The sequence below is a fragment of the Lissotriton vulgaris genome, unplaced genomic scaffold (assembly GCF_964263255.1).
Source record: "Lissotriton vulgaris unplaced genomic scaffold, aLisVul1.2 SCAFFOLD_2912, whole genome shotgun sequence".
NCBI lineage: Eukaryota > Metazoa > Chordata > Amphibia > Caudata > Salamandridae > Lissotriton > Lissotriton vulgaris.
Genome location: NW_028243558.1, coordinates 139,146 through 149,590, shown reverse-complemented (window position 1 = coordinate 149,590; position 10,445 = coordinate 139,146). Strand labels below are relative to the sequence as shown.

General features: G+C 49.0%; 1 long non-coding RNA gene across 1 annotated transcript; it reads right to left on the bottom strand.

Moving 5' to 3' along the window:
- Positions 1 to 2,290: 2,290 nt before the first annotated feature.
- On the bottom strand, positions 2,291 to 3,634 carry LOC147668303 (uncharacterized). Its single transcript, XR_015304131.1, has 4 exons — positions 3,566 to 3,634; positions 3,270 to 3,425; positions 3,049 to 3,169; positions 2,291 to 2,414 (listed from the first exon to the last, which is right to left on the bottom strand). It is a non-coding gene; the product is annotated as an uncharacterized LOC147668303 (long non-coding RNA).
- Between the last annotated feature and the right edge of the window lie 6,811 nt (positions 3,635 to 10,445).

Genomic DNA, 10,445 nt, shown 5'->3' with positions numbered 1-10,445 from the left:
GCACCCTTCTGGGGACTGCGAGATAAGTGGTGTGCTGCGACATTTGTAGGCTGCCTGGGGGGGTGCTGATAGCGACAGCCTTGTCTGTGGGCAGCCTCGTTGGGACTGTGAGGACTGAAGAGACGCCTGGTGTTGGGGATCATGCGGGATTAGGACTACTGTTGCATGGACTGCCCATGTTTGTTTTCTGGTTAAGAGCACTATAGTTGGCGGAGGTGACTGACGACAGTCATTTTACACAGTGGTCCTTGTACATGGAGGGTGGCGGTACCTAGTGTGCCCACCTTGAGTGTTATGCTGGGCAGGCCTGAACAAGAGTAAGTTCATGCCCTGTATCTGATGGGAGACCCTGCTGGCAATTAGTGATATGGTGCGCTTGCTGACGCCCCTCGATACGTCCTAGCTGCAGCGCTGTCGTATACTGGAGAGTGACCATCTGCGGCTGCCTTGTTAATCAACGCTGGGTGAGGCTGAGGTCGCGGGCATTTGGCTGCAGCTACAACATAATATTGGTGCCCTAGATGAGTGCCGGGATAGGGCGTCTGGATAAGCCCCAGCCAAAGCACACATTCGAGAATAAAAAAACCTCCAAACAGCAGCATACAGAGGAGAGTGCTCAGGCGGAAGCCCCTCAGCAGGACTCCACATTCACGGCAAATGAGGATCTTCGATCCATCCTCACGGAAGTCCGGCAGGGATTTGCTACTATGGCATCAAAAATAGACACGGTGTCTACAAGGATGGATGCAATAGTGCGCACCATTGAGGGGCACGTGACTCGGATTAAGGAGGTGGAATATCGCGTCTCTGAAGTTGAGGACACCACTAGCAAGCTCAAGAAAGCATTGTCACAGATGGATCGGCTGCTCAAAATTATAGCGGACAAAAATGAGGATATTGAGGTCCGAATTCGCAGGAACAATATTCGGGTCCTTGGGATTCCAGAGAGTACTAGCTCAGGCCGAATGGAGGAATATATCGAAAAGCTGCCTTGAGCGGTGGTGGGCGCTGAACTATTGTCCTCTCAATTTGTGGTGGAGAGAGCCCATAGGTCGTTGGGACAGCGCCCTCCTCCAGGCAGTGCCCCCAGGCCTATCATTGCGCGCCTCTTGAACTACCGGGACAGAGATGTGGCCCTAAGGATTGCTAGGGAGAAAAAGCAACTGACCTACGACGGCCTGACATTTACAATGTACCCAGATTTCACGGCCCATGTTCAGGAGGCGCGCCGCAAATTTCTGGGGTTGAAACAAAAGCTCAGGAAAGCTCAGATAGACTATGCTCTACTTTATCCTGCTCACCTCCGTGTTACCCATCAGGGGACGCAACACTTTTTCATCAATCCGCACAAGTGGAGGATTATTTGAAACAGCTCAGAAAGTAGAACTGACTGCAGCGAACCCAGGAAGATTCACAAGGATCACTATCCCCAAAAGGGGATTGAACATGTTGGATTATGTTGGAATGTTACATGCAGTACTGTTAAAGGTGACAATACGTTTGAAAATGAGAAAAATTCTCTTAATTCAATCTCGCTTTTTTGAATAAGTCTCCAATAATCGTTAGCATATGTAGAAGTTAGGATAGATATTTGAACTGCCGGTCACCCTCAGATTAGACCCTGCAAGGCACATGTGGTCAGCGTGCAGCTGGGTCTGGTATGAGGGGTTGTTGTGCTACCTAGTTTTGCTTCCCATTAGGGAATACCCCATTATAATTACAATGTTATGGGTTCTTTGTGCTCCCTTTTCCCGTTAATGGGGAGAAGGTATGTGCTTGTTTGGCTCACTTAAGACAGAGTTGAGTACAGGCGGGATGCATTGTTAATATTTGTTGTTGGGAGGGGGGGGACCACAAGATTCTGGCATGATTGGGATGCTTCAGTGGGTGGGGGAGGCAGGTTACTGGGACTTCGCAGCATCGATGACATTGTTTGGAATTTCATACATATGACGAGAGACAGACACCTTGAAGAGGCGTTGAATTATCTTTTAGTGATGCAGAGCTGTATTGGTTGTAGAAGGCGAGACGTCTGGGAAGGAGGATGAAGAAGATTTGCGGGGCCTATCCTGGAATGTGAGAGGGCTGAATAATATGTGTGTAACAAATCCTAGGTAATCACAATATTGACAAAGGGAACAAGTGAAAACTGGAGGACATAAAAGAATATACTCTATATTAAAACCATATACTGTTTAATAAACAATTATATTGAAATATAAATACAAACAAAATTCATATTCAACATAATATATGCACAAAGAAATACAAAAAGGAATCGGACCGTAGTTTGAAACCAATTTACAGAAAATTCAATTGAAACACACACAATTAATAATAAAAGTGGCAATTAATGTAGTTGACGCGGGTTTCGGCGTTTGACAAAACGCCTTCTTCAGGAGCCACATAAATTTCTGAAACACATAATAAACAACAAGGAGAAAATAAATGCCAATTCATAGTCTAATATGTGCATAATTTAAAACATAACATAAACCAATTACATAAAATACATTCAGATCTCATATTACATAATGAAAAATGTCCTCCTTAATTATAAACCTTGTCCCTAATAACATGATTAAATAATTTGAACATGAACGTATAACTGAGCATCAAGATGAAAGAACAGAGCATTCACATTCAAATAAAGTTTCAGTGAAACTGACACAAGGGAAATTCCTATATAGCAAAGCATAGCAAATATCAATACAAAACGTTCATAAAAACAAGATGTGTTCAAACATGTCAACATTATATGTGGACATAACCTTATATGATTCTAATTAGCTGCTTTTGGTCTGGGCATATAGAGTTCATATTATTCATATACATTGACTTACTTAAAAAAGAGAAAGGAACGTATCCTAGGTCTCTTAGATGTATACAGAAGAACTTAAGACCATGTGAAATAATCCTGGGAAATTCAATATGATCCTATGTTCTTTCGAACAGTCACCTAGGTGCGGGATGAGAATGTTAATTAAAATTTATAGTGAAGCTCTAAAATAGCTAAATCAGGTTCTCGCGTAAACCCTGCTAGCTCACCTTTATAATAAAGACTGCAGTTATCATTAAAAAGGCGGGATTTCTCCAGGCACTCGGTTGAAGGTTAAAGAATTACACGTTTCCCAGAACGATATGTTTCAAAATGTTGCAGAGATTGTATCTGGAAAGAAGGAAGCATAGTATCGGATAGTACATCCAAACACGTAATTGTAATGAATGGGAAACTTTCTGGCCTATTATAAAAAGTGAATCTAACTCACCAAAGGAACTGTATAAATAACGTCCAAATGGAATAGAGGAGTTATTCGCTTACTCCGAAATAAATGTTCAGAGACATGTTAACTTGCTGATACAAGCCGGAAATATGCTGTGTTGCTCGTTTAATTTACGAGTGACAGGACTCAAGATATGTGAGTCTAAAAATAAAAAGGAAACAAAACGGCTAATATTTTAACGTGAAGATAAAGGATAATTACTCTACTAATATAAGGATTACCGACAAAGCACCGTTACATAAACTCCTTGTCGGAAACCGGCAACGAAGGTACAGACTTACCGCGGTAACAGCTGGATGTTTAGCGGAAAGACGCTCACACAAGGGGTGGCTGGCGGCGTCTCACGTCCGTTTAAGATAATTGCAACCTGAAACACACCCGGCGAGTATTTTAAATACTTTCTGGATGTGAGTCACGTGCCGAACTACCTGTGTGTCTTAAAGATAGAGTACCCTATTGGAGGGAACTTTCACAATCGTAACTATCCACCCTAAAAGGGGCCAGGAGAAGGAAGGTATAAATGTGCCTACATTCGTATCGATCCTTGTTGTAAATAGTAAGTAATGGCAATGCATTCATATAACAATTCTGAAATGGTCCAGAATTTGGCAATATTCTCCGAACAACGAAGCGAGATAAAATAGTTCACCAGGCAACTATCAATGGGACTTAGCGTCATCACTATTGGAGGTGTGGTATATGAAAATGTCAATATTAAAACATTTTTTAACCACATAGTAGTATATATCCAAAAATTAGTTCGGAGAGACAGCCAGGACAAAGAATAATATTGTGATCCTCAATTCTCGATTCTGCATTTCTTTGTGCATATATTATGTTGAATATGAATTTTGTTTGTATTTATATTTTAATATAATTGTTTATTAAACAGTATATGGTTTTATTATAGAGTATGTTCCTTTATGTCCTCCAGTTTTCACTTGTTCCCTTTGTCAATATTGTGATTGCCTAGGATTTGTTACACACATTTTGTTTTCCCTGTCCTAGGAATTGTACCATCTTCCACTCAGGGGGTCCTTGTTTTTCGCATAGAGGGCTGAATGATGCCAGGAAATGTAGACAGGTTTGGGCCTACCTGGATCGACAGCAGGTACAGGTGGCGCTATTACAAGAGACACATATCCATCCTCACTCACGTAATACCTTCGCTGTTAGGTGGGCCATTTTTAGAGCCTTCTCCTCGTATTCCTTGTATGCAGGTGGGACGGCTATCTTGATTAAAGCTCGCGTCCCTTTTGCGCATGCAGGTACACTGGCGGATCCACAGGGGGGTTATGTGATTGTCTGGGGCCGGTTAGGTAAAGATTCTGTAACAATTGCAAACTGCTACGCACCTAATGTGGATACACCTGAATTCTTCACGACATTATGGGGCAAGATCTTAGACATAGGATCGACACACATCTTATGGGGGGGAGATTTTAATGTTGCACTGGTCCCGGCTCAGGATAGAGCTGGAACAGCCATACATTACAATACTAGGACTTGTGAGGCGATGACTGGCATAGTGGAAGAGGGGGGACTGGTGTGTGGCTGGCGACACTTGCACCCGACACGCAGAGAAGGGACGCATTTTACATCGCACACAGGGACTCGGGCGAGACTTGACTATTGCCTACTTTCTAAGGGACTGTGCATAGGGTTGCGAGATTTTAGACATCTCGCTAGGACATATTCCGATCACTGTCCTGTTAGGGTTACACTCGAGATTCCTGGTTATGGTAGGCCCAGGCTGACGTGGGGCCTCCAACCGACTGCGCTTTTGGATCTGGTGTTCCGGACCGAGCTGGAGGAGGAAATACGAGATTTCTTTCTACGTAATAAGGGATCCGTGGACAGGGTAGCAGTAATGTGGGAAGCTTTCAAAGTCACAATGAGAGGGCACTGCATTTCCAAAAGTCATGGGGTACTGAGGGATATTCAAAGTACACTGACCCAGACCTGAAAAGACTAGAGGAACGGTTGCAGAGGGGGGACACTGGGAGAGTACAGGAGGAGTTTTGATCCTAAATATCTGCCTATGAAGAAGAAGCCGCCAGGGAGGTCCACTACAGGGGCGTTATTGGGTCGCACGCCGCTACGGGGAGGGGGAACGCCAGGCAAGGCACTAGCTGAGATTACACGCAATCCATGTTTCAATACTAGCATACTGGAAATTGAGACCTCAGAGGGAGAGCTTTGTCAAGACACAGCGGGCATTCTAAATGCTTTCACTTCCCATTATAAAGCGGTATATACCACTCGGCGATTTGGGGAGGTTGCCCTTGAGGAGTTTTTAGGGGATGTGGCCATATGCTGGCTTAGCGATGTTCACAGAAAGTTCCTCAGTGCCCCCTTCAAGCTTGATGAAATTAGGGACGCTATTATGTCGTTAAAAAATGGTAAGGCGACAGGTCTAGATGGCCTGCCGGCTGAATTTTACAAATGCTATATAGACATTATGGCACCAGTTCTACGGGAAGTGTTTGAGGAATCCTTGGCTGACGGAATCCTTCCCTCCAAGATGCGTGAAGTGGTCATCACATCTTTGCTCAAGCCTGGCAAATCTCCCCAACACTGCGATTCCTATAGGCCACTTTCACTTATTAACTGCGATACAAAGATTCTGGCGAAGGTTTTAGCGACGCGTCTGACACTGCTTATGAATATGATCATTCTCCCTGACCAGTCTGGATTTGTTCCCGGTAGGGCCACATCACACAATTTACGAACCCTCTTCTCACTGATACAGACAGAAACACCGGATTTTGAATTGGCGGTTTTCTTCCTAGATGCCTCTAAGGCATTTGACTCCGTGGAGTGGAGTTATTCATTCAAGGTCCTCCAGAGGATGGGATTCCCTAATCTATACATTTCATGGGTGCAGTTGTTGTATAGTCAACCCTCGGTCACGGTGATAATTAATGGACATATGTCCACGGCTATCTCCATATCACGGGGCACCCGACAAGGGTGTCCGTTATCCCCGCTACTTTTTGCCTTAGTTGTTGAGCCGTTGGCGTCCAGACAGCGACAACTCCATCGTGAAAAGGCGTTTCAGTGATTTCAGCGTCAGGTACTGATTTCTTTATACGCCAACGATATTACCCTGTATATCAGGGACTCTCGGCAAAATCTTAATCCCTTGCTGAGAGAATTCCTGGTGTTTGGACAGCTGTCGGGCATTAATATAAATTGGAGTAAGTCGCAATTCTTTCCCCTGACGCTTGCTGTGACGCAATTCCCCCTGGATTTTCCCCTGGAATGGTGCGCCTCTGACCTTAAGTATTTGAGTATTCAGGTGTCCTGGGATAGGGAAGAAACACTCCGCTTGAATTATGGTACGGCGATCATGAGATTGGCGGCTAATGTGTCGCGCTGGATCTCCCTACCTATATCCTTGGCTGGGCATGCATCCCTGATAAAGATGGTGGTACTCCCCCAGTTCCTATATCTATTTCTCAACATCTCTTATTATCCTGGAGCTTTCTTCTTCAGATCTTTATGCACAGAATTAATACGTTTATTATGGGGAGGCAAACAACCACGTCTCTCCTGAGTAATCCTGATGCAACCATACCCTAAAAGGGGCTTCGACATCCCTGATTTTGAGGCCTACTATATTAGTGCGCAGGCGACTATGCGTATCATTGGATGGTGCCCACGCCCTTTATGCCTCAGCTGGCAGTGGAAGATTGGTTAGCACACCCTCTCCCGTTGAGTGGTCTCATACATGGTCCTGTAAATGTTTTGGAGCCACCATTCACGACTGTGGTTTGTACGGTGGATGCCTTGAGGCGCATGGCACACATGCTGCAATCTCAGCTAATATATTCACCGCGACTCCCACTCACATATCACCCTAATTTCCTATATATACGACTGCATCAGGGAAGGAGGGCGGTACTTCCAGACTTTCCCCATGAACCAGAAATGTTTGCCCCCCTGCATTTCCTTCTCAGTTCCTCTGATGGGAAACACTTGGTATCGGGAGAGTATGGTAGTGTGAGAGCACAGCAGAGGGGGGTGGAAGGTTCTGCTCGCAGGCACTGGAGTCTAGACATGGGACAAGAACTCTCTGATGACCAGTGGCAATATTGCTGTGATATATTACGGGTTCTGTGTCGGCTAGCTGTAGATTTAAGATTATTCATTACTGGTTCTTACAGCGCTGCTACTATACCCCGCCAAAAAATTCAAGTATAAGCTATCTGACAATGACAGTTGTGAGAGGTGTAATGCGGCTGGAGCAGGATTTATGCATCTGGCGTGGGAATGCCCCAGGGTGTGCGAATATTGGACACAGGTGCACGAGGCCATAGCCAGTATGTTGGATAGTGCTTTTGAGAGGGACCCACTGATCATGCTACTGGGTTACACGGCGCCTATCCCTAGGCACAGCAGGAAACTCTTGGATATTTTACTGTTATTGGCAAAGCGTAGAGTGGCATGTCGTTGGGGCAGGTGAAGGGCCCCCAAATTCAAGGAGTGGATACAAGATGTCCTATACTGTCAGGAACAAACTTCAATACATACTGAATTGATGCCAGTGACCACTGTGCCTTTAACTAGGCCGGGTCACCCCTCCTGCTCCCGACGCCTTCCTGCTGCCGCTGCTTCCGAGCGACCCAGCCGCCGCTGAGCTGCCCGTCTGTGCTGTTTTCCCGCCGCTGCCTCCCTGCGGCCCCGCCCACCACCAGCCCATTGGCCGCCCCGCCCCCGCCACCCAGCTGACCTGCCCTCCCGGCTCCTGATTTATGACGCCTCCAGAGCGACCGCGCAGCGGACGCGTGCAGCGGGAGCGCCGAAGGTGCGCCAAAGGTAAGCCCGTCTGCGCCCGTCCGTGCCTGGACCGCGCCCAGTGCCAGGACCCCTGGCCCCCGCAGTCACCAGCCCACCCGCCGGACCTACGACGCCACCGAACTCAACGCACTCAACGCCGGACGAACCCCGGGTTGCTACCGAGCCATACCGAGACGCACCCACGGACCCTTCTGCTGCCACTCCTGCAAGTTCACCTGCATCCGGACCTGCACTATTCCAGCACCGACCAAGACCAAGACGAGCAACAGCAGCAGCCACCTGAAGTGCATCCTGCTCAACACCCGCTCCGTCCACAGACACGCCGTCGAGCTCTGGAACCTGCTCGGCACCACAGCCCCAGACGTCGCCTTCCTCACGGAAACCTGGATGAACGCCTCTTCAGCGCCCGACATCGCCATCGCCATCCCAGACGGGTACAAGATCATCTGAAGGGACCGCATCAACCAGACCGGAGGAGGCATCGCCATCATCCACAAGAACACCATCCGCATCACGACCAACACCGACGACACCCTCGCACCCGCCGAACACCTGCACTTCCAGGTCCACATCAACCCCAAGACCACCCTCAGAGGCACCCTCATCTACAGACCCCCGGGACCACGCACACAATTCAGCGAAGACATTGCCGACTTCATCAGCCCTCACGCCCTCCCCTCCGCTGACTACATCCTCCTCGGGAACCTCAACTTCCACCTGGAGAACAACAACGACCGCAACACCACCACCCTGCTGGACAACCTCGCAAACCTCGGACTCAAGCAGCTGGTGACCACCCCCACCCACTACGCCGGACACACACTCGACCCCGTCTTCTCATCCAGCAAGGACATCACCTTCAGCCACGCCACCGGACTGACCACAGCTGCGTCCACTTCAGCTTCAGAAGGACCACGATCCACCACCACCAGCAACAGGTTGCACGCAGAAGCTGGAACAAGATCACAGCCGACCAACTCGCGACTTCCCTGAGCAAGAACCCACCCACCAGCGCAACGAACCCCAGCCAAGCGGCCACCAACTTCACGAAGTGGATCAGCGACTGTGCAGACGACCTCGCCCCCCTGAGGACCCCGCCTAGCAGACCCGGCAGCAAGAAAGCCCCATGGTTCACCAACGAACTCAAGAGCTCCAAGAAGAACTGCCGAGCCCTCAAGAGAACCTGGCGCAGACACCCTACACCGGACAACATGACTGCCCTCAAGCTCGCCACCCGAAAACACCACCAACTTATCCACGCCACCAAGAAAACTGCATTCAAGGAACGACTGGACAACAACGCACACAACAGCAAGGAACTTTTCAACATCGTTAAAGAGCTCTCCAACCCCAACGCCGGAAACAACGACATCACCCCTTCGCAAGACCTCTGCAACTCCCTCGCCTCCTACTTCCACAACAAGATCGCGGACATACACAACAGCTTCAGCACTCAACCGACGCACGCCACGACCGAACCACCGCCCCCCACCACCACCCTCCGCGCCTGGACCCCGATCAGCACCGAAGACACCGTCCGCACGATGAACTCCATCCACTTCGGATCTCCGACCGACCCCTGTCCTCACCACGTCTTCAACAAGGCCGACGCTGTCATCGCACCCCACCTGCGGGACATCATCAACACCTCCTTCGACACCGCTACCTTCCCGGAGAGCTGGAAGCACGCCGAACTCAGCGCTCTACTAAAGAAGCCATCAGCCGACCCCACCGACCTCAAGAACTACCGCCCCATCTCGCTGCTCCCGTTCCCTGCAAAAGTCATCGAGAAGACTGTCAACAAGCAGCTGGCCGCCTTCCTCGAGACGAACGGATCCCTCGACCTCTCGCAGTCTGGCTTCCAGGCCAACCACAGCACCGAGACCGCCCTGATCGCAGCCACCGATGACATCCGAGCCCTGCTCGACAACGGAGAATCAGCAGCCCTCGTCCTCCTAGACCTCTCCGCGGCCTTCGACACTGTCTGCCACCGTACACTAGTGCAGCGACTCAGCAACGTCGGAATCCAGGAGAAGGCACTGGAGTGGATCATCTCCTTCCTCGCCGGAAGGACACAGAGAGTCCGCCTCCCCCCGTTCAGATCTGAAGCCAGCGAAGTCATCTGCGGCGTTCCTCAAGGCTCCTCGCTCAGTCCAACCCTCTTCAACGTCTACATGAGCCCCCTTGCGGCCATCGCACGCCAACACAACCTCAACATCATCTCCTACGCCGACGACACCCAGCTGATCCTCTCCCTCACCAACGACCCCGCCACCGCCAGAGCCAACCTTCACGAAGGGATGAAAGAGGTAGCCGAATGGATGAAGAACAGCCGCCTGAAACTGAACTCGGACAAGA